At 42.0% G+C, this 25,938-nt stretch overlaps 1 protein-coding gene across 3 annotated transcripts in view; it reads right to left on the reverse strand.

Moving 5' to 3' along the window:
* The window catches only part of KLHL31 (kelch like family member 31), a 68,661-nt gene extending 42,995 nt beyond the window's left edge, over positions 1 to 25,666 (reverse strand). The window contains exons 1-2 of one of the 3 annotated variants that reach the window (XM_046006696.1): positions 25,547 to 25,666; positions 22,883 to 23,066 (exon numbers count right to left, since the gene is read on the reverse strand). The gene's annotated coding sequence lies outside the window, so the exon portion shown is untranslated. Of the gene's footprint in view, positions 1 to 15,744; positions 15,765 to 22,882; positions 23,067 to 25,546 lie in introns of those variants that run through there. The other 2 variants (XM_046006697.1, XM_046006698.1) reach the window with 2 other exon arrangements.
* Between the last annotated feature and the right edge of the window lie 272 nt (positions 25,667 to 25,938).

Genomic DNA, 25,938 nt, shown 5'->3' on the forward strand with positions numbered 1-25,938 from the left:
GACCTGAGCCGAAGGCAGAGGCTTAACCCACTGAGCCACCCAGGAGCCCCTAATTTTTCAGTTTTATACATAACACTTTGGGCACATATCCAGGGGTATGTGTACAGACTGTTTTGTGGAATGGACTTCCAGGTGTGGAATTGATGGGTTATTTAAATATTTATTCTCAAATTAACCCCCAAAAGGCTCACCAAATTACGTTCCCACCATCACACCTAGAAATGCCTTTTCCCCACCACCTTGCAACTACTGGGTATGATCATTCTTTTCAGTATTAACCTATCTAATGTATGAAAAATGGCTCCTACTGATGCGTTAGTCTACGTGTCATGATGAATGCATGAGGATGAATGTCTTTTAATATATTCATTAGACATAAGTAATTGGAATTTTTTTACTGAAATTGCATTTTAATACACTAATGTGGATTTTTATAGTATTTTTATAGGATTTACTGTTCCATGCAGAAACAAGATATGTCTCTCTCTATGTGTTTGTGTGTGTGTGTGTATCTTTTAATATTTCTTCACAAACATAGATCTTGCACATTTCTTGTTAAGTTTATTCCTGGGCGAACTATGTATATAGTGACATCTCTTTCCAAATCATCATTGTAATTGATTATGACAATACAGGACAACTGCTGATTTAAATATATTTATCTCCTAAAAACAAATTAAAAAATAAATATTTATGTCGTAATTATCAATCTTACCAGGTTCATAAGGCCTAAAAATTTAATCGATTATCTTTGGAGCTAGCTTTGATTTTTACCAAATTCATTTGTTAGTTTATTTTTTCAAGTATTAAATTACTGAGTATGTGAGAGAAAAAATTAGAAATGTAGAAAAAATTGCCCCAATAACCAAGGAAAATTATTACCGTTTTACTTGGATCAGTTTTCATTCTTTTAATATTTGTATAGCTTCTGCCACATAATTTTAATCACACAGTTTAATTAGCTGACGTACTTCTTAAAAGAATAAGTGTGTCCAACCTGCCAAGACCGTTTTGCTGGAAGTTTGTTTTGTAAAGAACCATGTGCTTCTCACTAATGGGCAGGAATGCGAATGTCACTTCTGCTCCTGCGATTACTGAGTTCAGGCTCTTCGTTGGCTGCCAGCCCGGCCTGCTGGCGTTTCTACCGGCCAGTTATAGTCCAGCGTCATGGAGCCCTCTGGCCCTCGCACCACACATAGATGCTGACCTCACTACACACTCAGCTGCTCCATTTCAGGCCTCTGCCGGATTCACTCTTGCTAGGGGGGTTTATAATTCCGTTTAAAAAGCTGACTAGATCCTGACATAATCAAGATTTCCCAAGAATTTGTTCAAAAACCGTTTCTCCCATGGCTTTCGTTGACATGAACGTATATGGGGTTTGGGTATGGATGGGTGATTTGTTGCTTCTTCTGTATTCCTTTAAATGTGATTTCCTCACTTGCTCATTTTGTGACCCGTATGGATTGCTCTTTCAGTCCCTCAGCTCTCTGCTCACTCACCGTAGCAGGGAGGGTGAATTACATAAAATAGGAATCCCCACGCTTATCCCCTGGCCAGATTTGTCCTTAACATATACAGGGCTGGAGCACGAGCATGAAGCGAGGCCCACACATCATAGGTCGAAGTAGTTTAAAGGCCCAGCAGGGCTTCATGTACACACATGTGACCTGTCCTAGCTCTCCCCATGCTCATTCCCCAAAAGCCACCTTTGACATTCCCTGGGGCCTGCAGGTGCAAACACTTGATTTTTTCTTCTTATACAATGATTAATGTATTTCTTGGATGTGTTACTTTTGTGGCTTAAAAAAAAAAAAGCCTAACTATATCTTTTTCCCATTATTTTATCTAGTTGATTGTTGCTGCTTGCAGTAGATCTTTCTAGCCACCTCCCAATGTCTCCTTGTCCTTTTGTTCCACCTTGCTTTTTCCTTTTCCCAGTAAAGATTACCTTTTTCAAATTCTCATGGCCATGTGAGTAAGTTCTGGCTAATGAGGTGGCAGCAGACGTTGGATGTGGGAGATCTAAGAAGTCTCATTCCTAGGGGCACCTGGGTGTCTCAGTTGGTTAAGGAGCTGACTCTTGGTTGTGGCTCATGTCACCATCACAGGGTCATAAGCTAGGGCCCTGCTTTGGGCTCTGCACTCAGCACTCAGCACGAAGTCTCCTTGGGGATTCTTTCTCCCTTTCCCTCTGCCCTTTCCCCCGCTTGCACCATCTCTCTCTCTCTTTCTAAAATAAATAAATGAAATCTTAAAAAAACAACAACACAAAAGAAGTCTCCTTCCTAGGAGGGAAAAAGGGAAAGAACACAATTAGCTTCTTCTTTGTCTTCTCCTATGGTTATTATTCTAGTCAGGTATCCTAAGCCTTTTTCAACTAATCTTAATTCGTGTTTCTCTAGAAAACTATCTGAAAAATTATATAGACTTTTAAGTTTATTAACTATAGTATCATCTTCAAGTTGTTTTATTCCCTACTTTATTTATAACTATAGATTTTATTTAATCCCTAATGTTGCTTATACATGATCTCTTTTTGGTATGATTGTTTGCCAGATTAGATTTAGTAATTTTACTTCTCTTTTCAACTTTTCTTTTTTTTTAAAAGACATTTATTTATTTTAAGTAGGCTCTATGCCCAACATAGGGCTTAAACTCATGACCCTGAGATCAAGAGTTGCATATTCTACTGACTGAGCCAACCAGTCAAATTTTCATTTTTAATTGCTATTCATTTTTTCTTCAGATTTTCTATTTGATTGATTTTTGCCTTTATCTTCATTGTTTCCTCCCTTCATTATCTTTCTTCTTCCATTTTCTTTGTTATTTTTTGGTTTCTTGAGTTTTGTGCTAGAATCATTTATTTTGTTTTCCTTATTTTCCAATATATACAATTATAAGCCATACATTTTCCTTAAAGTATGATTTTGGTTACATGAAATAGCAGATGTAAGACACTTAGAAAGTTCTGGCACATGTAGGCATGACTTTTTAAAAGCGTACTTTTGTGTATCAAATAAAAAGTCTTTAAAATTAAAAGAACTGCTTACATTACGATCTTGACTAAATATTTTCCTAGACATATTTCCATATATTGACATTTCCTATAACCAAATCAAAAAAGAAATTCTTTTGGAAATATTTATTTTGTATGCTTATTAAAATTAAACCCTTCTTTTCTTTTAGAGCAGTTTTAGTTAGGTTCACAGCAACACTGAGAGGAAGGTACAGAGAGTTTCCTTATTGCCCCCCCCCCCACCATATGCCTACGTCTCTTTATCACCAGCCCCCACCAGAGTTGTGCATCTGCTACAATTGATAGAGCTACACTGACACATGGTAAGCACCCAAAGTCCACAGTTTACATTGGGGTCCACTCCTAGTGTTGTATTTCCTATGGGGTATCGTTTTTTCTTTTCTTTTTTTTTTTTTTTAAGATTTTATTTATTTGACAGAGAGATCACAAGTAGGCAGAGAGGTAGGCAGAGAGAGAGGGGGAAGCAGGCTCCCCACTGAGCAGAGAGCCCGATGTGGGGCTCGATCCCAGGACCCTGAGATCATGACCCGAGCCGAAGGCAGAGGCTTTAAAATACAGAGTATTTTTTATTTTCTTTCTTTTTTACTCCTTCTTCATCTTGGCTGGTTTTTAGAATTACCCAGGAAGCTGGAAACCTGATACCAAGGCTTCAACCCAAATTTTATCAGAATCTCTAAGCATTGGACCCAGACATTGTACATTTTAAAACTCCCCAGGTGTTGAGGTGCCTGGGTGGCTCAGTTGGCTAAATGTCTGACTCTTGGTTTCACCTCAGATTATGACCTCCAGGTCGCAAGGCCAAGTCCTGCATCCAGCTCTTCGTTCAATGTGGAGTCAGCTTGAGAGTTTCTCCCTCTCCCTCCTCTTTTCCTTCCCCTTCCTCCCTCTCTCTAAAATAAATACATAATCCTAAAAACAAACAACAAACAAACAAACAAATAAAAAGCTCCCTGGGTGACTTCTTGGTATTCCCAAGGCTGAGGTTTACATTGATCTTAACTTTCTCTCCCATCTTTCCTACTCATAAGTCACAGCCATTTGAAACTAATAAAGGTCTAATAAAAATGAACTGATGTAAATGTAATGCAGAAATTTTAATACTTTCTGTAACACTCTGGCAATATTTTGCTCATTGACATTGGAAATCCCTAAGATGTAACTGAACATTACTCTGAGTATTAATAAGTGAGTTTTCTCAGCAATTTGGTGGACTTATCATAGGGAAAATAAATTTACAGGGTGGATAGATTTTCAGACTAGTTCAGGAAAGCCTGTATGACCCACAATGTAGCTGAAAGTTATTTAAGCAGAATTTATTAGGCACAATTGAATTAAAGACATTGTTTTTTGAAGGCTGATCAAGTAAACTGATCAAGTGAACTGATCAAGTAAAATCAGTTCTTTTTTTTTTTTTTTTTTAAGATTTTATTTATTTTTTGACAGAGAGAGAGAGAGAGATCACAAGTAGGCAGAGAGGCAGGCAGAGAGGAGGGGGAAGCAGGCTCCCTGCTGAGCAGAGAGTCCGATGTGGGACTCGATCCCAGAACCCTGAGATCATGACCTGAGCCGAAGGCAGCGGCTTAACCCACCGAGCCACCCAGGCGCCCCAGTAAAATCAGTTCTAATTAGAAAACGAAGTAACGGGAGGGTAGAATTTCCCAAGGTAGTATGCTATTTAATTATTTTCCTTGTTTTTGAAAGGACCATCTTTATTGTTGTATAAGCAGAATGATCATTTATAGCTGAGAATTTGAGGATTTTAAGTCTCCCTTGATACCCACCACTTAGGTGAATTAGGCAGAAGAATATAAACTCTCTGAGACTTTGTATTTTTAAATTTTTAAAATTTAATTTGTTTTTTTTTTCAGTGATCCATAAATTCATTGTTCATTCACCACACCCAGTGCTCCACTCAATACGTGTGCTCCTTAATACCCACAACCAGGCTCACCCAACCTCCCCTCCCTCTTCCCTCCAAAACCCTCAGTTTGTTTCTCAGAGTCCACAGTCTCTCATGGATTATCTCTCCCTCTGATTTCCCCCAACTCACTTCTCCTCTCCATCTCCCAATGTCCTCCGTGTTATTCCTTATGCTCCACTAGTAAGAGAAACCATATGATAATTGAGTCTCTCTGCTTATTTCACTCAGCATAATCTCCTCCAGTCCCATCCATGTTGATATATTTTTCATTTTTTTAAAAGATTTTATTTATCTATTTGTCAAAGAGAGCACAAGCAAGGGGAGCCGCAGGCAGAGGGAGAAGCAGATTCCTGCTGAGAAAGGAACCCAACCTTGTACCCGGTCCCATGAGCTGAGGGCGGACACTTAACTGTCTGAGCCACCAGGCATCCTGAGCCTTTGTGTTTTTGAATGCAAAATGAGGACAATCTATCCTGAAGGGTTCTCTGAGGTTACATGGCATCGAGTAGGTGCTTGGTAGATCGTTTCTATGACACTGCCAGTCCTGCTTCTTATTTATCATTATATTAAGGCTAAGACATCATCTCTCTTCTTTGCTGCGGGGACATCTCCAGGACTATTCACTAGCTGCGATGAATCGTATAACCAGGAAGGAAGAAAGAAATGCTGTGTAGTCGCTGTTGATCTCAGATCGGCTAGGGTTGCTTTTTCTGCTGAGCCTGGAGGAGGAGGCGTTGCGCAACCAGGCTTCCATCTGCGCAGGCTCTTTAAAGGTGAAAAGTCAAGTCACACTCTTCGGCAAGCTCTTGTGGTTTTTGTTGTTGTTTTGTTGTTTTGTAAAAGTCTGTACAAACCTTAAAAGGCATATAGACGTGCTCTCCTTCCTTGAATTATTTTTCTGTCCACTTTGGATTCATGGTTAAAATATGCCTAGATTAGATTTTTTTTCCTCCTACTTTTGTGTTGCCACACAAAAGAGTCATTCTGTGAGTAGAAGAAAACTTACAAGGGCACCTGGGTGGCTCATTCAGTTAAGCATCTGCCTTCGGGTCAGTTCATGATTTCAGGGTTCTGGGATTGAGTCCCATATTATCGGGCTCCTTGCTCAGCCAGGACCCTGCTTCTCCTTCTTCCTCTGTCCCTCCCCCCAGCCCATGTGTGCTCTCTTTCTCTCTTTAATAAATAAATAAAATCTTTAAAAAAGAAAGAAAGAAAGAAAGAAAACTTATATACCAGCAATTTACTCCTAAGATTGTACAGCTGGATGGATTTCAGGAAAATTGATGCTGTCCCAGAGCCATTGTAGATTTTCCTCTAAATTAAAAGCAGGATGAGGGAGAAAGGAATTGCTTAATTTGTATTTGTGCCTAAGACTTACAAGAGAAACAGAAGGAGTCAGAGACCTTCTTGGGACTGAATTACAGTAATTCTAGTATTGGGTGTTTGATTGTGGAATGCAATGCTCATGTACAACCCTGATGCCAATTTACATAGCTAATGCACTTGAGTGAGTAGTTATGAACAGGAAAGCCTGAAATATTCACCCTTTGGTCCTTTGCAGAAATAGTTGGCTGGTCTAGAAAATCATGCAGGCAGCTTGGAGAAAGAAGGCTAAGATTACTGAGAGCCTAAAATGTCTCAGCAGTGCCATGGACCTTTGCTTACTCAGCGTTTCATCTAGCCCCAACAAGTGAGCAGGATCAGAGGTAATTTCTCCATTTCACAGGGAAAAAATAATTGGTTCTGGAGACGAGAAGTCTAACTCGGCATGGCTAGTGAATGTGCAGCTTGAATTACAGTACAAATTGGTCTGACCTCAAAGTTCCTTGATTTCTTTCAATAATATTTCTTCCTTCTGGGTCAGCAATGTCCAAGTTCTGAATTTATGTACAGCGAGGTGTGGCCCAAAGTCAAGAACACTAACAGCAAGCATTTGAGCAAAGGGAGCCACAAAGAACTGAAGGCAGGGTCTTGGGCTTCTGTTAGAAATAAGGATACTGGAATGTTGGTGAAGCAGGAACAATCAGTAGGATGCATATTCGGAGGCCTGAGGGTGAAAGTAGGCTCGGGCTGCAAAGCAAGGAGAGGCAACATATGGAGTTCTCCTGGGATGTTCCAGCTTCTAACCAGACTGGTCATCAGTGTGACCTCTGCATGCCCAGCCAATCAAAGGATTCTTCCATTATGTTACCAAGGATGAACTGACATACTAGGAATTAAATTCTAATCACTGCACTAATTTTTTCCTTTTGGATCAGAGCTATGTATTTTCTTTCTTTTTTTAAAAATTTATTTGACAGACAGAGATCACAAGTAGGCAGAGAGACAGGCAGAGAGAGAGAGGAAGCAGGCTCCCCACTGAGCAGAGAGCCCGATGCGGGGCTCTATTCCAGGACCCTGGGATCATGACCTGAGCTGAAGGCAGAGGCTTAACCCACTGAGCCACCCAGGTGCCCCGGAGCTATGTATTTTCCAACCATCTTTCTGATTTCTCTATCAGGTAACAGAAACCAGCTTGAGTGTAGAGAATGTCTCATCGATGGCATTGACGCCACTGCTGAGGGAGAGCAGCTGTCCCATCTTGGCCACAGCGGGAATCTGCACCTTAGTAAAGTCATTATAAGTCCAAAGTCTGAAACTGAAAAGTATTTTCTTTTCTTTCTTTCTTTCTTTTCCCATTTATTTGTCAGAGAGAGGAGCCCGACGCAGGACTGGATCCCAGGACCCTGGAATCATGACCTGAGCTGAGGGCAGATGTTTAACCGACTGAACCACTCAGGTGTCCCTTGAGGAGCAGTATTTTCATCAGTTCACCTAGTTGTGATCAGGATTTAAAGGGCAGGTTCATATCGATTAAAGCCAACCGACTGAATAATCCTATCACAAATTGATAGAATGGAACAGAATGCTCATGCTTATTGATCATGATCCACATCCTCTGGATCCTCCGAATGTTCTTCCTATTTAGCATCCTTCTGTTTTTTGTTTTTTTTTTTAAATTATGTTATGTTAGTCACCATACAGTACATCATTAGTTTTTGATGCAGTTTTCCATGGATTCATTGTTTGCATATAACACCCAGTGCTCCATGCAGTCTGTGCCCTCCTTAATACCCATCCTCCCTCTGAAACCCTCGGTTTGTTTCTGGGAGTCCATAGTCTCTCATGGTTTGTTTCCCACTCTGATTCCTCCTCCTTCATTTTCCCCTTCTCCTAATGTCCTCCGTGCTATTCCTTATGTTCCATAAATAAGTAAAAGCATATGATAATTGTCTCTCTCTGTTTGACTTATTTCACTCAGCATAATCTCTTCCAGTCCCGTCCATGTTAATACAAAAGTATTTTGTATCCATTCTGATGGAGGCATAATACTCCATAGTATATATGGACCATATCTTTATCCATTTGTCTGTTGAAGGGCATCTTGATTCTTTCCACAGTTTGGTGACTGTGGCCATTGCTGCTTTGAACATTAGGGTACAGATGGCCCTTCTGTTCACAACATCTGTATCTTTGGGGTAAATACCCAGTAGTGCAGTTGCAGAGTCAGAGGGGAGCTCTATTTTTAATTTTTTGAGGAATCTCCACCCTGTTTTTCCAAAGTGGCTGCACCAACTTGCATTCCCACCAGCAGTGTAAGAGGGTTCCCCTTTCTCTACAACTTTTCTAACATTTGTTCATTGTACATAGGCCCCCAAATGTCTGTAACACGTTCGCACTGGTTGGTGCTCTGAAATGCTCTACAAATGAGGACCATCCGATCAGATCTAGGGTGGACATTCTCGTTTCCTCACTTTCAAGCCCTATGACCTGGACAGGTTACTGCCTAAATCTCTTTCTACCTCCATTTTATCCTTAAAATGGGAATAATAATAGTAACATGGTTATTATTAAGCTAAAATGCAAAGATACCTGAAAACAATAAACACAGAGCCTGGCACAGAGTACACATCTCAACATATTTATTTAATTTATTTGCATATGTATTTAGCTATTTATTTATTTAATTTATTATTTATTTAATTAATTTAATTAATTTATTTAAAGATTTATTTAAAGATTTTATTTATTTATTTGAGAGGAGAGAGGTCAGCGGGAGAAGCAGACTTCCCGCAGAGCAGGGAGCCCAACGTGGGACTCAATCCCAGGACTCCAGGATCATGACCTGAGCCGAAGGCAGTTGCTCAAACAACTGAGCCACCCAGGCACCCCAAATATTTAGCTTTTTAAAAAAGATTTTATTTATTTCTTAGAGACAGTGTATAAGCAGGGGTAGTGGCAGGCAGAGAGAGAAACAGGCTCCCCACTGAGCAAGGAGCCCAATGCTGGGCTCAATCCCAGGACCATGGGATCATGACCTGAGCTGAGGGCAGACACTTATCCGACTGAGCCATCCAGATAAATATGTATTTATTTCTTAAAGGAAGACCTTCTGCCTCCCACCTTAGCATTACCAGCAGCATTAGATGTTCTCTCCTGGAATGAGATGTCTGATGATGACCATTTTCTATAACATCAATTATTACCTCTCTGAAACTGGAGCTAAATTTTCTTGAACTTGTCTCAAAATTACAGAGGGTGTCCTATGTTTCTGGAGCATTATCATGCTTGCCTTCCATCCAGATAAAGAATAGCACTGAGGGATGGTCATTTTCTATACATTATCTCTAACAGTTCCACCAAATGTCTGCTATACTTGCAATTTCTTATGAATGGAAACCAAGGCCAGTGTTTAGAGGCTATATATGAAAAATGTTAACTTCTGGGGGTTGGGATTATTTTTTTTAACCACTTTCCATATTTTTCTCTATTTCTGAATATTTCATAATGAGCAAATATACATTGTGTATGTGTGTGTGTACGCATATGTGTGATCAGAGAAATAAAAAGCTACTTAAAAATAAAAACTAAGAATTTTCCCAAGTCACAATCAGTAAGTAGGGTAAATAAGTGTTAAACCTATACCTGGTAATGAAGCCCATGTTCAGTCTTTGTCTCATAAATTCAACAACTATTTGTTTGTTGTCTCCAATGCTATGTGCCAGGCACTGTTCTAGGAGCAGTGGAAGCAATGAACAAAACAGGCAAGTCTCTTCCCTGCTGGAGAGCATGCAGGGGAGAGAAAGACAATAAGTAATAAACAAAGGCAAATCATATACCAGATGCTGGTCAATGCTGTGTAGAAAAAGAAAACAGAGGAAAAGGGGATAAGGAAGTGCAGGGAAGGGTAGGAGTTAACCAGGCATATGACTGGGAGTGATCGTACCAAGTAATCTAATTTGTTTAACCTGGAATGTCAGCCAAATCAGTAGTTTGCATTATACCAAAATGCTTGCATGCCTCTCATGCAAGGAGCAAAAAGAATGATACTCAACCTTTTCCCCACTCATCTGCAATGAGTGTCGGAAGGCTTTTCGCAGAATCTGGTAGACTGTGAACACATTTCGAATAGATTAGTCATGTGGGTATTGTCCAAATCTTCTTTTGGCCTCCCTCGGATTACAAATGAAATCAAAGTGCCAATGTTGAAAGAACAGTCCACCCATTCAGTAGGAATTGAATTTCACACTCACTATAGAACCTAAATTCTGAATTAATGTGTATTAGAAAGGGCCAAACCACGAAACCAGTTATGGAAAAATTAAGGCTTGCTCCTGTTCTTTACCCTGTTCGTTATCATTGATAATTACTTTTTGGTCTACACAAAATTATATATGGGGGGGGAGTTAATGGATGAAAGAGAGGACGAAAATGTGCCTTATTTGCAGAGCAGACATCATATAACATGAACATCATCTTGACCCACCCCACAAAATACAGGTGGAAGGTCACACTTGACCATACTGGTATGCGTTCTTTTCAAATCTGCATTCGCCTATACATGCAGAATCGGCTTCTGTAACTATGTACGCTACAAAACCCTTCCCCACACTCACACTCTTGTGACTTTTACCAACTGACCGTTGCTTGCTTCTTGCCATGGACACAAAACCATCTAAGTCATATCTAAACTGTTTAAAATTGTCCACAGGAACCATGTGTGAACGTGATTAGTATTTGTGGGATGCAGGGACGCGACGCAGGGACGTGACATGATCGAAATACTAACACGTACGTGCTTGAGAGATGATAGAGTATATGGAAATGGTCTTCTTCAGTGGGACCTGTCTCATCTTTGACACCAAACACTAAAGTTACAGTAGCACAAAGCCAGTGTCACCGGAACGGTGGGCCTGATAAGCTTACCTTCAAAGGACAAATTTTATCCTGAAGAGTGGCCTTATAGAGTCAGACAAAAAAAAACCACCAGATATTTCACTTGTCTACACAAAATAACAAGTGTTAAGAATTTCATCCTGGCGAAGGTGATTTCAGATTCTCCCTAAGAAGAAAAAATTTTTTTGGCAGCACATATCACTTGTCTCTCTCCCCTCCATGCAAAACCACTGGTGGTGGGTCGGAATGGAGATGGCCTGACCTATGAATTGTTTAATAATAATCTCTACTTTCTGGAGTATTTCAATTACTTGATTCTTCGAACTGAAATATCTGTAAGTACTTTCCTTTATCTGAATTCCTTTCTGGGAGGAAGCCTAATATTCTTTTTTTTTTTTTAAGATTTTATTATTTATTTGACAGAGAGAGAGAGAGAGATGGAACACAAGCAGGGAGAGTGGGAGTGGGAGAGGGAGAAGTAGGCTTCCCGTGGAGCTAGAAGCCCAACATGGGGCTCAATCCCAGGACCCTGGAATATGACCATGCAAAAGGCAGACGACTAATGACTGAGCCACCCAGGTTCCCGGAAGCCAGATACTCTAAGAGCTTTGTTTCCTAGGCCTCCCACTGAGGTTGTTGAGGACTATCTCTATGGTAATAAAATGAACACCTTAAGATGCAAGATGACCCCCGCTGAATGAATACTCGTGTTCTGGAGCATAAGATCCAGAGGGCAGAAGGCTCCCTGAAGAGATAATGTCTGAACTGAGCAATGAATGGCCAGAAGGAGACATGTATAAAGAAGGATTCCAGGCAGAGAGGCAGCCAGTCCTAGCGACCCTTCTATGTTCCCCTCCCTCCAAGGGAGACTTGTGCCAAATGGTGGGTGGCTAGGGTACCCGTCTACTGCCCCCCGCAGCCCTGCCAAGCTGGGGCGGATTGATTTAAACAGAGGAAAAGAGAGGCAAGGCTCCCTTCCTGTCCAGAGTTTGGGGAGAGGGCCCACCTTCCCTTCTCCCACCTGGCTATCCTATAAAGAATGGGGGTAGAGGTGGGTAGGTTAGAGAGTAGTTATCGAAACGGGGCTTCTCCATCAGCCCTGTGGGAAGGCGGCTGCCTCCAGCTGCTGGATGTGGTAGTGACTTTTCCCCTTTCCTCCTGGCTTCAGCAAAATTCTCTACAATGGGCAAAAGCACGTACCTGATACCCTATTCCCCTGGTCTAATAGCCATCATTTGGGGAGTATTGGAAGGTCGGATCTGGAGTGTGAGGAAGCATTTGTGAGCCACTCAAGCCATGGAAAGTAAAAGACTTTCTGGACAACTGCAGCCTTTCAAGGGACGAGTGCTGGGAGTGAACTTGGGACATGAGCTTGGCATTCCACCCTTGCTCATGTGGAAATGAGCAGAAATATCTGCAAATGGCAGCTGAAAATGTTCAAAGTCTAGATGAGGCTTTTGCCATTTGGAAGCAAACCAAGCTCAGTAATGATTTTGTACCTATTTATCTGAAGCTTCTTAAAATGATCATCCTAAGAGAGCAGAAATATTAATACACTTGAAGAAGTCAGGGTTCGCGGGTTGAAGAAAACAACCAAATTTATGAGTTTGAGGACCCAAATGGGTCAGAAGTTGGTCAAGATTTCACTTCTTTTCCCTTCAAGACAGCTAAACAGGCTTCACTATTCTTTTGCCCCAGTTAGGAAGGGTCTCAGATAATTCAGCAGCATAGCTCTATATGACTGGAGGTTGTACTAAGTGATGATCTCAGCTGCAGGTTTGAATATTTAAAAACACTGTGCATGGTGTGCCCGGGTTAAGTGGGTTAAGCAGACGACTGTTGATTTCGGCTCAAGTCCTGATCTCAGGATCCTAGGATCAAGCCCGCCCTACCCACACCCACCCAGCCCAGGGTCTGGGCTCCATGCTCAGCAGGGAGTCTGCTTGAGAATTCTCTCTCTCTCTCTCTCTCTCTCTCCCTGCTCATGCACACTCTCTCAAAAATAAATAATACATGTTTTTAAAAAATTAAAAACAAAACAAAACACAAAACCACTGTGTGGAGCATACTCAGACCTGTGCCCACAATCAGTTCTAAGGAGCTGATCAGACTGAGTACAGCTCTTAACTAACAGACACCATGACAGACACCAGAAGCATCCCCTGAATGTGTGCCTTTCCTCTCTAGCAAATGAAATTTTCCGTGGAGAGCTGAGCTGTGCCACTGGACAGAATTTGACAAGGGCAAGGCATTCCCAAGCCTTATCTTGGCTATCTCCTGTGAATTACTAGGATATTACAGATTGAGAACCAAAACTATTTTCTCCCAGCTGGTAAGAAGCTGAGACATCTTCCTTTGTTGTAAATAGCCTGCCGACACTCAGACAAGAATTCATTTCATTGGTAGACTTGACTACTGATTAAGTGGACTCCCACTGAAGCGGTCTAAACCAACCATACTCAAAGTAATCAAAAAGCCACGTTCTTTATTTTTTTTTTATTTTTTTTTCCCTTTTTATTAATTTTTTCAGCGTAACAGTATTCATTCTTTTTGCACAACACCCAGTGCTCCATGCAAAACGTGCCCTCCCCATCACCCACCACCTGTTCCCCCAACCTCCCACCCCTGACCCTTCAAAACCCTCAGGTTGTTTTTCAGAGTCCATAGTCTCTTATGGTTCGCCTCCCCTCCCCAATGTCCATAGCCCGCTCCCCCTCTCCCAATCCCACCTCCCCCCAGCAACCCCCAGTTTGTTTTGTGAGATTAAGAGTCATTTATGGTTTGTCTCCCTCCCAATCCCATCTTGTTTCATTTACTCTTCTCCTATCCCCCTACCCCCCCATGTTGCTTCTCCATGTCCTCATATCAGGGAGATCATATGATAGTTGTCTTTCTCCGATTGACTTATTTCACTAAGCATGATACGCTCTAGTTCCATCCACGTCGTCGCAAATGGCAAGATTTCATTTCTTTTGATGGCTGCATAGTATTCCATTGTGTATATATACCACATCTTCTTTATCCATTCATCTGTTGATGGACATCTAGGTTCTTTCCATAGTCTGGCTATTGTAGACATTGCTGCTATAAACATTCGGGTACACGTGCCCCTTCGGATCACTATGTTTGTATCTTTAGGGTAAATACCCAGTAGTGCAATTGCTGGGTCATAGGGTAGTTCTATTTTCAACATTTTGAGGAACCTCCATGCTGTTTTCCAGAGTGGTTGGACCAGCTTGCATTCCCACCAACAGTGGAGGAGGGTTCCCCTTTCTCCACATCCTCTCCAGCATCTGTCATTTCCTGACTTGTTAATTTTAGCCATTCTGACTGGTGTGAGGTGATATCTCATTGTGGTTTTGATTTGTATTTCCCTGATGCCGAGTGACGTGGAGCACTTTTTCATGTGTCTGTTGGCCATCTGGATGTCTTCTTTGCAGAAATGTCTGTTCATGTCCTCTGCCCATTTCTTGATTGGATTGTTTGTTCTTTGGGTGTTGAGTTTGCTAAGTTCCTTATAGATTTTGGATACTAGCCCTTTATCTGATATGTCGTTTGCAAATATCTTCTCCCATTCTGTCAGCTGTCTTTTGGTTTTGTTAACTGTTTCCTTTGCTGTGCAAAAGCTTTTGATCTTGATGAAATCCCAATAGTTCATTTTTGCCCTTGCTTCCCTTGCCTTTGCCGTTGTTCCTAGGAAGATGTTGCTGCGGCTGAGGTCGAAGAGGTTGCTGCCTGCATTCTCCTCAAGGATTTGGATGGATTCCTTTCTCACATTGAGGTCCTTCATCCATTTGGAGTCTATTTTTGTGTGTGGTGTAAGGAAGTGGTCCAATTTCATTTTTCTGCATGTGGCTGTCCAATTTTCCCAGCACCATTTATTGAAGAGGCTGTCTTTTTTCCATTGGACATTCTTTCCTGCTTTGTCGAAGATTAGTTGACCATAGAGTTGAGGGCCGATTTCTGGGCTCTCTATTCTGTTCCACTGGTCTATGTAAAAAGCCACGTTCTTTAAAAGTGGCCTGTACCTAGGAAGATGTTGCTGCGGCTGAGGTCACAGACCTGTACCCCTGGGGATAAAAATACATTATATGTTTATAAAAAAAAAAAAAGTGGCCTGTAGTAGGTAACTATGTGTGGAATGGAAGAACAAAGCTGTCTTAACTGGTGTTTGTAAGGTGAACAGGGAGATGTCAGGAAAACACTGGAAAGGTCGTTGGACTTCAGGTTTGTGACTGGGGATCTCCTGACACCAGCTCTGTGATACAATGTCCATTTGGCCCCTCAGTCCAAAACCCCAAGAGTGATTCTGAATTCCTGCTGCCTGCCTGGATCTCCACAGCCTGTCAGCAAGTCCTGCCAGGCCCGCCTCCAAAAAAGAACCAGGTTTGCTTCCTTCACACAGCTCTGCTGGCACTGACGAGCCCCCACTCACACCCCCTCAGGAGCCTCAGAGTCTGCCCTGTGACACCACGCCACTTAAGACCCTTCAGACCATCCCATTCATTCCAGCCTGCAGGGCCCTGCGTGACCCGACCTCTCCTCTTTCCCTCCCCTCTCCTTGTACCTTCTATCCCTTTGCTTGGCGCTCTTCAGACACATCAGCCAGCTTTTCGTTCCTTAAATGTGCCTCTTGGCCTTTGCACTTGCTGTTCCCTCTGCCTTGAAGCTTCCTCGTGGGGCTCACCCCTTCCTTTCTCTCAGGTCACAGCTCAGGTGTGACTTTCTCAGAGATGCCCTCCCTGGCCTCATCAGTCACCACTCGGTAGCTCTCTATGAAGTGACCGTGCTTCATTTCCTTTAAAGCAGGTACCGCAATCTGACAACCTGTTTATTTGCTTACTCTCTCCCTCTAGCAGAGGCAGTGACTTCATCTGTCTTATTCACCACTCTATCCCCAGCATGTACTCATTGTTCAACTAATAATTGTTGAGTAAATGAAGTGAATGTTACTCTTCTCCTGACATTTTCTTCTATTTGGATTGTGACCAAAAGAAAAAAAAAATCACAGAGGTGTAACGTGACAGTCGGTAGGAAAAGTGAGGTAATCTATGCCCGTTTCTTCACTTTCGGATGGGCAGGTGGGGGCTGGGGCTCCAAGGTGACTTGCCCGGCATCACATGGCTTATCAAGGGCAGCGTCCAGAATAAAGCCTCGTCTCATGATTCAAGCTGGAGCCCATGCACAGGGCTAGGCTCCAAAACAATTGGATTTTGTGGCCAAGTGAACAGTAGAAAGGGATGTATGATGAAAGGTGGGAGGAAAGACTGGAAAGAAAATATTAGAAGACCTCTTAACATAACAGGGAGAGGTAAAAAGATCTCACAATAACAAATAAAGGAAAACATATGTGTGGGAAGAGTAGTCATTGTTATCGGTAGTGGGAAGATCAGTATACTCTGCTGCATTCTATCCCAGGGACTCCCTGACAGCCAGTGTGTGTGAGAAGCAGGTGTGCGCGGCTCTGTGGGGACAATGTTGACATGGAGGTGCCATGACAGGCTGGGGAGGGCACGCCCTGCCTGCAGACATTCGCAGTCACTTACACGCTGTTCCGGATAAACATAAGCTTTTTGGGGGTTGGATTCAGCCTAGGGGTAGTCCGTTTGAGTCCCCTGACATAAACCCTCAAATCTGCTTCGTTTTTGGGTTATACCAAATATATCATGAACTTGAATTGTGGTCCAGTGCCAAGCAGATCTACTCTGATGGAAGAAATGAGGGAAAAAGCCTCATTTTTCATTTGAGTTCATTTTCATTTGGGTTGTTTCTTTCTTTTTTTGGGGGGGGGTGTATTATGCCATTTCATTTATTGAGACCACTATACTATATATATATATATATTTTTTTTTTCAGCGTAACAGTGTTCATTGTTTTTGCACCACACCCAGTGCTCCATGCAGTACCTGCCCTCCCTATTACGCACCACCTGGTTCCCGCCCCTTCAAAACCCTCTGGTTGTTTTTCAGAGTCCATAGTCTCTCATGGTTCATCTCCCCTCCCAATTTCCCTCAACTCCCTTCTAAGTCATCTTCTTTTTCTACAGAAGCCACATTCAGGGTTTGACAAGTAAGTGACTGCTCAGGCAGAAAATCATTCAGGAGATGGTGCAGAGAAGAGGGGCTTGGTTTGTTGACTAGTGCTGTGTACTCGCCAGTCTACACACAGACCATTGTTTTCTTTATTTGGACTCTGGGCTATGGCAGATTATATCTGAGCCAGGAAGATGGTCAGATACTCTGAAAAGAGGTCATCCTTGGTCACTGGAGTGGGATCCCATAATTTTTCATTGTGATAGGAAGGAAGTCTGTGGTTGGATTATAGAGCAAGGGCAATGGAAAAAGTTAGGGGATGGGGCTAGGTATTAATGTCAAGAAGGGATATAGTGAGAGCAATCAGAAGGGTTCCAAGTAATTAAGGGAGAACTCTTTAAATGAAAACATCTCTGAGAGCAAAGAAGACTCTCCAGGGTTTCACCAATCAGTCTATTTAGTGGGGTTTAACTTATAGTCCCTGTGTCACAGCAGCTTGACGGTAAGTTCTCTTGGTTTATTAATATTCATTAATTCATTTACTCAAATATTATTTGTTGGGAGTCTCACATGCCCTAGGCACTCATAGGCTAAGAATACAACAGTAACAACAGTAACAGAACACTGTGGGTTCACAGAGCTCAAATTTAGTCATGGAGATAGAACCCTAATAAGTAAATCACATAGTGGGCTGAGTTTCACCCGACAGGTACTCTGAAGGGCGCTTCACACAGGTCTGATCTTCATGTGGGAAAGAAGGATGGCATTCCTGAGAAAGAGATGGTCAAGTGCAGAGCTGAAGGAAAAGTATGAGTCCACCAGGTAGAACCTGGGGAAAGAGATTCCAGGAGGAAGGAGTACCATGTGCAAAGATGGTGTAGAGGCAGGAGACGCTGAAGGAAACGCAAGGAGACCCCTGGAGCTGGAGCTGAGCAGGGATGAGCTAGAGTGTGAAATGGGATCAGAGTGGTAGTCGGGGCTAGACTGTGTGCACTGCAGACCCTCCGAGGAAGGAAAAACAGACCAAGCAGAATCTGAACACATTCCAGGGGTAAAATTCAAAAACGTCTGGTTAATACCAGCATGGGTAAGTGTGGGAAAGCAGCGGTCTTCTGGAATGCTGGGCGACACCATTCTGGAGGACAGTTTGGTGAAGTGTATTACAGCTGGGGTGAGAAGCGCTGACCACCCTCACAGTGGAAAATCTAGTGTAAATTTTCACTCCCCAACAACTTAACTACTAATAGCTTTCTGTTGATCAGGAGCTTTACTGATCATGAAGATAGTCAGTTAACACATATTTTGTATGCTTTCTGTATACACAGTATTCTTAAAAGAAAGTAAGCCAGAGAAAAAAAATGTTAATAAAACCAGAATGTTAATAAAACCATAAGGAAGAGAAAATACATTTTTAGTGCTGTGAAAATCTGCATGTAAGTGGGCCAGCACATTTCAAATCTGTTGTTCAAAGGTCAACTGCAGAAGCCTTCCCATCATATCCTTTGACATAATGGATACTCCCAGGAACTTATATTAAAAAAATACTCAGAGTAGGGCACTAAGATAGGATTGCTAAACTTTGCACAAAGGGGAATTTCACTGATGGGAAGTTGTTACTTCTTTTCTCTTTCTCTTAATTTTTCTTTCTGAGTATACAAATCAGTTTATCTGAATAGAGGGTTTTTTTTTTCTGCCTCTGTCCATAACAAAGTAAAAATAAAAACTAAAGGGGGTATAGCTCAGCATTGTTCATTTGGTCAATTTGATCAATATCGGTCAATATTTGGTCAATATCAGAGTTGGTTCCACAGAGAATACAGCCATTTGCTAAGAACGTGGAGGTTTAAGGACAGACAAAGCTCAACCACAGGGTGTCCTGTGGAACTTGCTACTGAAGCTACCATTCAGGAGCCACAAATCCCTGCCCGTCTGGGGCTCCCGTCTTAGGTAGGGTGGTTCTGCAACATGGCAGCAGGGGCCTGTGCTGCCAATGCCTGCAAGTGATTTGAGTCAGTTTTCCTGCCTCCTGTAACACGGTGCCATGGGTAGATGCATTATAAGCCTTCAGGTCTACGACTGTGACTTTGAAAAGTGATTTAACTGTGGTTCCACACTTTTTGGCATGTCATCAAGAATGAAGGCTACCAACCATCCCCCGAGAAGAGATACGATCATGTTAATATTCAGCATCATGAGACTTTCCAGGGTTCCAGTAAACCGTAAATGAACCCTAACTTTATGTGCAGAGTGGAGAACACAGATTTTTGCCTGCTTCCAACATTTATCTGACGGGGGAACAAGAGATAAAATAACCTGTTTTCTTTCCCTGAACCTGTTTTCTTACCTGCAAATTGGAGATAACTATAGTAACATTTCATCAGGTTATTTCTGAGGATGAATTAGTTAATATGAATAAAGAACTTAAAGCCAGGTATGCCCCAGTGTTGACTAGCCCTACCAACATTAGAGAGATGCTATGAGAGATTAAATTTTCCAAATTCAAAGTTTTGAAGCCCCTGGGAGGAAAATGCTATTACTGAAGACAAGGGGTGGGGGAATGTCTAAGTGGACCCTTGAAATTCCTGCTTCCAGAAACTGAGGCTTTTTGCTGCTAGTCCTAAAGGGCCAGGAGCATGACTGCTTAGTGCCAGGAACAAGAGGCAGGTGGGTCTGAGCAGTGGCCAGAGCTAACAACAGTGTCTGGGTGGGGAGGCCCTGGCGGTATGTTTGTGGAGGCAAATTAGAGGAAGCAAACTTTGACCTGACATAAAGAATGAATGGTTACCTTGGAAAAAGCTGTCTCAAGATAGCCACAGGCTATGTGATTTTGTAGTAAGCACAAACCTCCAAAATCCTAACGAGTCTTATTCTGTATTTAGAGAGTCTATGTCTTCATGGTTACTTGACATCTTTCAGAGATAGTTTGTGAAGATTCTGTACACAGACTCTAAAGTCGGAAATTCCTGGCTTTATATCCTGCCTCTGCCACTCTCTTGGCTGTGTGAACTCACGCAAGTTAATGAACCTCTCTGTGCCAGGGACGATATTAATTATTCCCATTTCATTGAGCTGCTGTGAAAATTCAGATAACATAAGTAAAGTGTTTCAACATTGACTAGCACTTACCAAGATGCTATTATTATAATTGGTTTTTCTTTTTTCCTCTTCTGGTCCCTAGACCCCTCATTAATTTTAAAGATGCCTGGTGCCTTTCTGGATTCTCTTTTTCCTTTACCAAGCCCGGGGGACCCACCCTGTCCCTTCACAGTAACATCCTCCAACCCTCTGGATCACCTGCCACCATGACCCAAAGGTTTGTTGCTGAAACGGAGTGAGTGGGTGCCATGGGAATTAAACTGCATGTCTATGTTATCTAATGGATGTCAACGCTTCTGTAAGGAAGTCAAGGCTAAGACAATTCAAGAATACCCACTCTAAAGTCAGATGCACCTGAGTTCAGATCCTGCCTCGGGTGACAGTGTACTCAGCACCAGACAGTATGGTCTCTCATGCCTCCATTTGCTCCCCTGTGACATGGGGTACAGGGCCAGCCAGGCTGGACATCTTCTCTGTGCCCTGCCAGATGTCGATCTACTCTTCCCCCCTGGGCACTGTGCCTTGAAGCTCCCTTGCCCTCTGGCTCCACCTGGGAAGCACCCAGAGGTAGTTTCACGCAGCTGCCTCCCGGAAGGGTCCCCAGGCTCAGATTCCTTCATATGCACCTTGAATGCCACTGCTAAGCACCAAACACTGGCCCCTGGAGTAAGGCTACCTGTGTAGCCTGTAATTTGACACGGTTCCTGATCTGACAGGAGTCTGACTTTAATTTCCTCTTTTTGCCCTTGACGGACCCCCATGCTGATGACATCAAATTCCTTGCTCCCTACTTCCTGACCATGTCCACGCGATGCCTGACCTTGTGCCTCGACTTCTGCTGTTCCCTGCTAGGTCCTGACTGCACAGGACTAAATCCTACCTGCCTGGCGCAGGTGCCTTTAAGGCTTTCTTCCCCTCGACTCCCAAACATGGGGATTGTTCTCTCGCAAGCCCTCCTATGTCCTGTCCTATATCATGGTGTGTGTCTCTTTCTCTCAGCACTTTATCCCTTCCTGCTTTGCATTACAATTGTGCGTATCATTTTCCCTGCTGTTCTCTAAGTCCTGTGGGGAAATGTCTGTATTTTACTCATCCTGTGCCTCCCACAGCTGCTGGCCCACACAGGCTGCTCAACAGATCCTTTGTGAATGGCGGGCATGGCGGCGCCCGTGGGTGACATCCAGTGGGTGAATGTCTCAGAAAAGCATTCATTTGGGGTGTTCTTCAGCGATAGGAGCCAGCACCGCGTTCTTGTACAGACGGAAGGGGGTACTGACGGAAGGGATGAGGAGTAAATGCATCTCTAAGCTCTCTTTTGGATCACTGCTACTTATAGTTCATGACAAAACACTGTCTAAAAAGGCTCGCTGGGGGTAACCCCGCATGCATGATGATATTCCAGAACAGATGGCAGGCTCCGGCGGGGAGGGGAAAGTGTGAGGGGAGAGTGTAAAGGGAAATTTTCACTCTCTGCCTGCCAACCAGGAAAAATGGGATACCTCCTCCATGCTGGCGTCTTTTCGATTCCCCTTAGAACACGAAGACACACCATAATGAATTAACACTTATGTCTCAGTGATAAATTCAGTCAAGATGTTTTGAACTTGCACTTTGTGTCCCAATGCTGCCACAGGCCTTGGGGGATACCAGGGACCAGAGGCAGGGTCTCTGTCCCAAATTTATTGCTCAGCTTTACCTGGGAAGCAAAATTGAAGAACAATACATCCACAGAGAGGAGGCCTGTGGAGGGGTTCATTATTTTGACAACTCTGCCCTAAAGCCATTCATGAGCTGAAAGCATTTTAATACAATTTGAGGTCACATTACATGAGCCAGATTGTGCCTGAGTTACTCTCTGGGCAGAAGTAAGGTTCCTTTGAGGTAGCCAGGGGGTAAAAATAGCTTACCGTGGACTTTAACTTAGAGCTAAACATGTTACCTCTTATGAAGCAACCGTCACTGGCTACATGCCTCTCTGGCTCTGGACTGACCCTCTACTTCTGTCCCTCATCTCAGAAACGTCAACCGAGGCGCTGCTCATGGCCATTTGAGGGAAGCGCCGGGAACGGTCTTGGATCCTGTGGGCAGAGCACGGGGGCACAGGCGGCCTGCTGGGGCTGCTGCTGGCAGGAGGAAGCAGGTTGGGTTACGGGATACCCAGCAAGTGGACACATGTCCTTCTTTCCCCTGAGCTTCCATCTAGCTGGTAATTGGGATTAGTTTACGTAGCCCATGGCTGGGAATGAAGAAATGAAATTTCACATTTTTAACGTCACTTAATCTCTTGGTAATTGCCCGATTCTTGTCTGTTTTCCCAGCAGCCTCCTTCACAGAGTGGTTGGGAAGATGAGTGAAACAGGTTCAAGTGCATTTATTTGAGTCCTCCTTGATTCGACCTGGCAAAGGCATACGTAAATCCTTCCTTTCTATTCTTTAATGCTTTCTGATAATGTATCCTAAGAAAGTAATTTTTAATGTTAACTGCTATAAATTAGTCCACTTCCTTTTCTATGCCCACATTTTTATTACAAATATCCCTCAATCCAGCACCAACTGGTTCGAAGGAAAGGACCCTACCTCTCTTGACCAGCGGGGCTCGCCTGCTTAAAGCTGCATTTGTAGTGGTTCAGGGAGGGCGTTGGTGTCCCCTCGCTTGTGAAGGTCTTTTCTTTCCTCTTCTTCTTCTTCTTTTTTCTTGCTACAGATGAACAGAAATCATCCTTGCAGCTGCTCTAATGACCCCGTCCCAAGGAAAGCCACTCTAAAAATAGAATCAAAGGGAACAAATGGTTTGCCTGACAACCTATTTTGAGGGGCAGGAGGCTGGAGGATTCAAGAAATGGAAGTATGTTATCAAAGAGGATGAGAAGTACACAGATCCAGAAAGTTTTAAGGCATAATTTTTGCCAAAAAGCTCATTTGGTCAAGTTCATAGCTATGTGCCATCTATAGAGATTAAGTTAAACATGTGATATTGCCAGTATCAGTTACAGCCTAAGGTTCTGAAGTTTTATATGATGCTTCCTATATATAACAACGCCCCCAGTATCTTAGGAACCCAATTTAAAATATTTTCATAGTAAATGGAAATTGCTTTGATTTGGTGTTAAGAAGAAACCCTTGAAATGGTGTTAAGGAGAAACGTTGTTTTAAACGGTGTTAAGGAGAAAACCCTAAAGACTCCACCAAAAAATCTTGGAAGTTATATATGATTTCAGTAAAGTTGCAAGATATAGAACAGTATAGAGATCTGTTGCATCTCTATACACTAATAATGAAGCAGCAGAAAGTGAAATTAAATAACATACTGTTTACAATTGCACCAAAATAGCAAAATATCAGGAATCAACACCCAAAGAGGTGAAAGACCTATATTCTGAAAACTATAAAACATTAATGAAAGAAACTCAAGACAACAGAAAAAAAATGGAAAGACATTCTATGCTTGGAAGAACAAATATTGTTAAAATGTCTATACTACCCAAAGCAATCTATACATTTAATGCAATCCTTATCAAAATTTTTCATAGAGCTAGAGTGAACAATCCTAAAACGTGTATGGGTCCAGAGAAGATCCCAAATAGCCAAAGAAATCTTGAAAAACAAAACAAAACAAAACTGGAGCTATCATAATTCCAGACTTCAATATTCAACAGAGACTTTGTATTACAAAGCTGTAGTAATCAAAACTGTGTGGTACTGGAAAAAATAGACACATGGATCAATAGAACAGAACAAAGAGTCCAGAAATAAACCCACAATTAAACGATCAATTAATCTTCAACAAAGTAGGAAAGAAAACACAATGAGAAGACGTCTCTTCAACAAATAGTGTTGGGAAAATGGGACAGCTACATGCAAAATAATAAAACTGGATCAGTTTCTTACACCATATACAAAATAAATTCAAAATGGATGAAAGACCTAAATGTGAGACCTGAAATAATAAAAATACTAGAAGAGTACACAGGCAGTAATTTTTATGACATTGGCCATAACAACACCTTTCTAGATATGTCTCCTGAGGCAAGGGAAACAAATGCAAAAATAAACTATTGGGATTATATCAAAATAAAATCTTCTGTACAGCAAAGGAAATAATCATCAAAGCTAAAAGGTAATTTCCTGAATGGGAGAAGATATTTGCAAATGACATGTCCAATATATATCCAATATATATTTTGGTGAATATCCAAAATATATAAACAACTGATAACAACTCAACATCCAAAAAACTAATAATTCCATTAAAAAATGGGCAGAAGCCATGAACAGACAGACATTTCTTCAAAGAAGAAATCCAGATGGCCAATAGACATATGAAAAGGTGATCAGCATCACTCATCATCATGGAAATGAGAATCAAAACCCCAATGAGATATCACATCACCCCTGTCAGAGTGGCTAAAATAAAAAATACAAGAAACAATTAGTGTTGGTAAGAATGCAGAGAAAAAGGAATCCTTTTGCACTGTTGATGGGAGTGCAAACTGGAGCAGCCACTGTGGAAAATAGTATGGAGTTTCCTTAAAAATTTAAAAATAAAGTTACCCTACAATTCAGTAATCACACTATTGGGTATTTACCCCCAAAATACAAAAACACTAATTTAAAGGGATACATGCACCCTTATGTTTATTACAACATTATTTATAATATCCAAACTATGGAAGCAGCCCCAGTGTCCATTGATAGATGAATGGATAAAAAAGTCACACACACACACACACACACACACACACACACACACACACAATGGAATACTACTCAGCCATAAAAAAGAATGAAATCTTGCCATTTGCAACAACACAGTTGGAGCTAGAGGGTATAATGGTAAGAGAAATGAGTCAGTCAGAGAAAAACAAATACTATATGATCGCACTGATGTGTGGAATTTAAGAAACAAAACAAATGGGCAAAGGGGGAAAAAAGAGAGAGACAGAAACCAAGAAAGAGACTCTTAACTATGGAGAACAATTAGACGGTTACCAGAGGGGAAGTGGGTTGGGGGATGGGTGAAATAAGAGTACGCTTATCATGGCGAGCACTGAGAAAAGGGTAGACTTGTTGAATCACTGTATTGTATACCTGAAACTAATATAACACTGCACATTAATAATACTGGAATTAAAATAGAAAACTTACTGAAAAAATAAAATAAAATGGTGTCGAGGGCCTTCCAAGTTTTTAACTCCTCAGAGAACATCTTTGGTAATGCCATGGTACTAAATGAGCACTTACTAAACACATGATGTCACCCTGGACTTGCTCAATGAACTCACAGCTCGAAGCCTTGCCAGGAGACCCTCTCGTTTCTGTGGACGTCAATTTTCCCGTCTCCCTGGGTAAACTGGAGGTGATCTAAAGGAGGGGAAAGCAAATCAAACAGCAGAGTCACACACCTACTATTTGAGTGGACTGATGTTATACATGGAAGCCCCTAGCACTGTGTATAGAACCACCGACTTTTTTTAGTCTATGTTCTTACATAGGGCTTTAATAATTACAAATGTAATTATACTGTATATACAATTATACATTTTGCTTGTTCACTTATTTCATCAGTATTTTCACCCACGTTACATCATTTTTTTTAAAGTTTATTTATTTAAGTGATCTCCACACCCAACATG

This window comes from Meles meles, chromosome 5 (genome assembly GCF_922984935.1).
Source record: "Meles meles chromosome 5, mMelMel3.1 paternal haplotype, whole genome shotgun sequence".
In the NCBI taxonomy this organism is placed as follows: Eukaryota; Metazoa; Chordata; class Mammalia; order Carnivora; family Mustelidae; genus Meles; species Meles meles.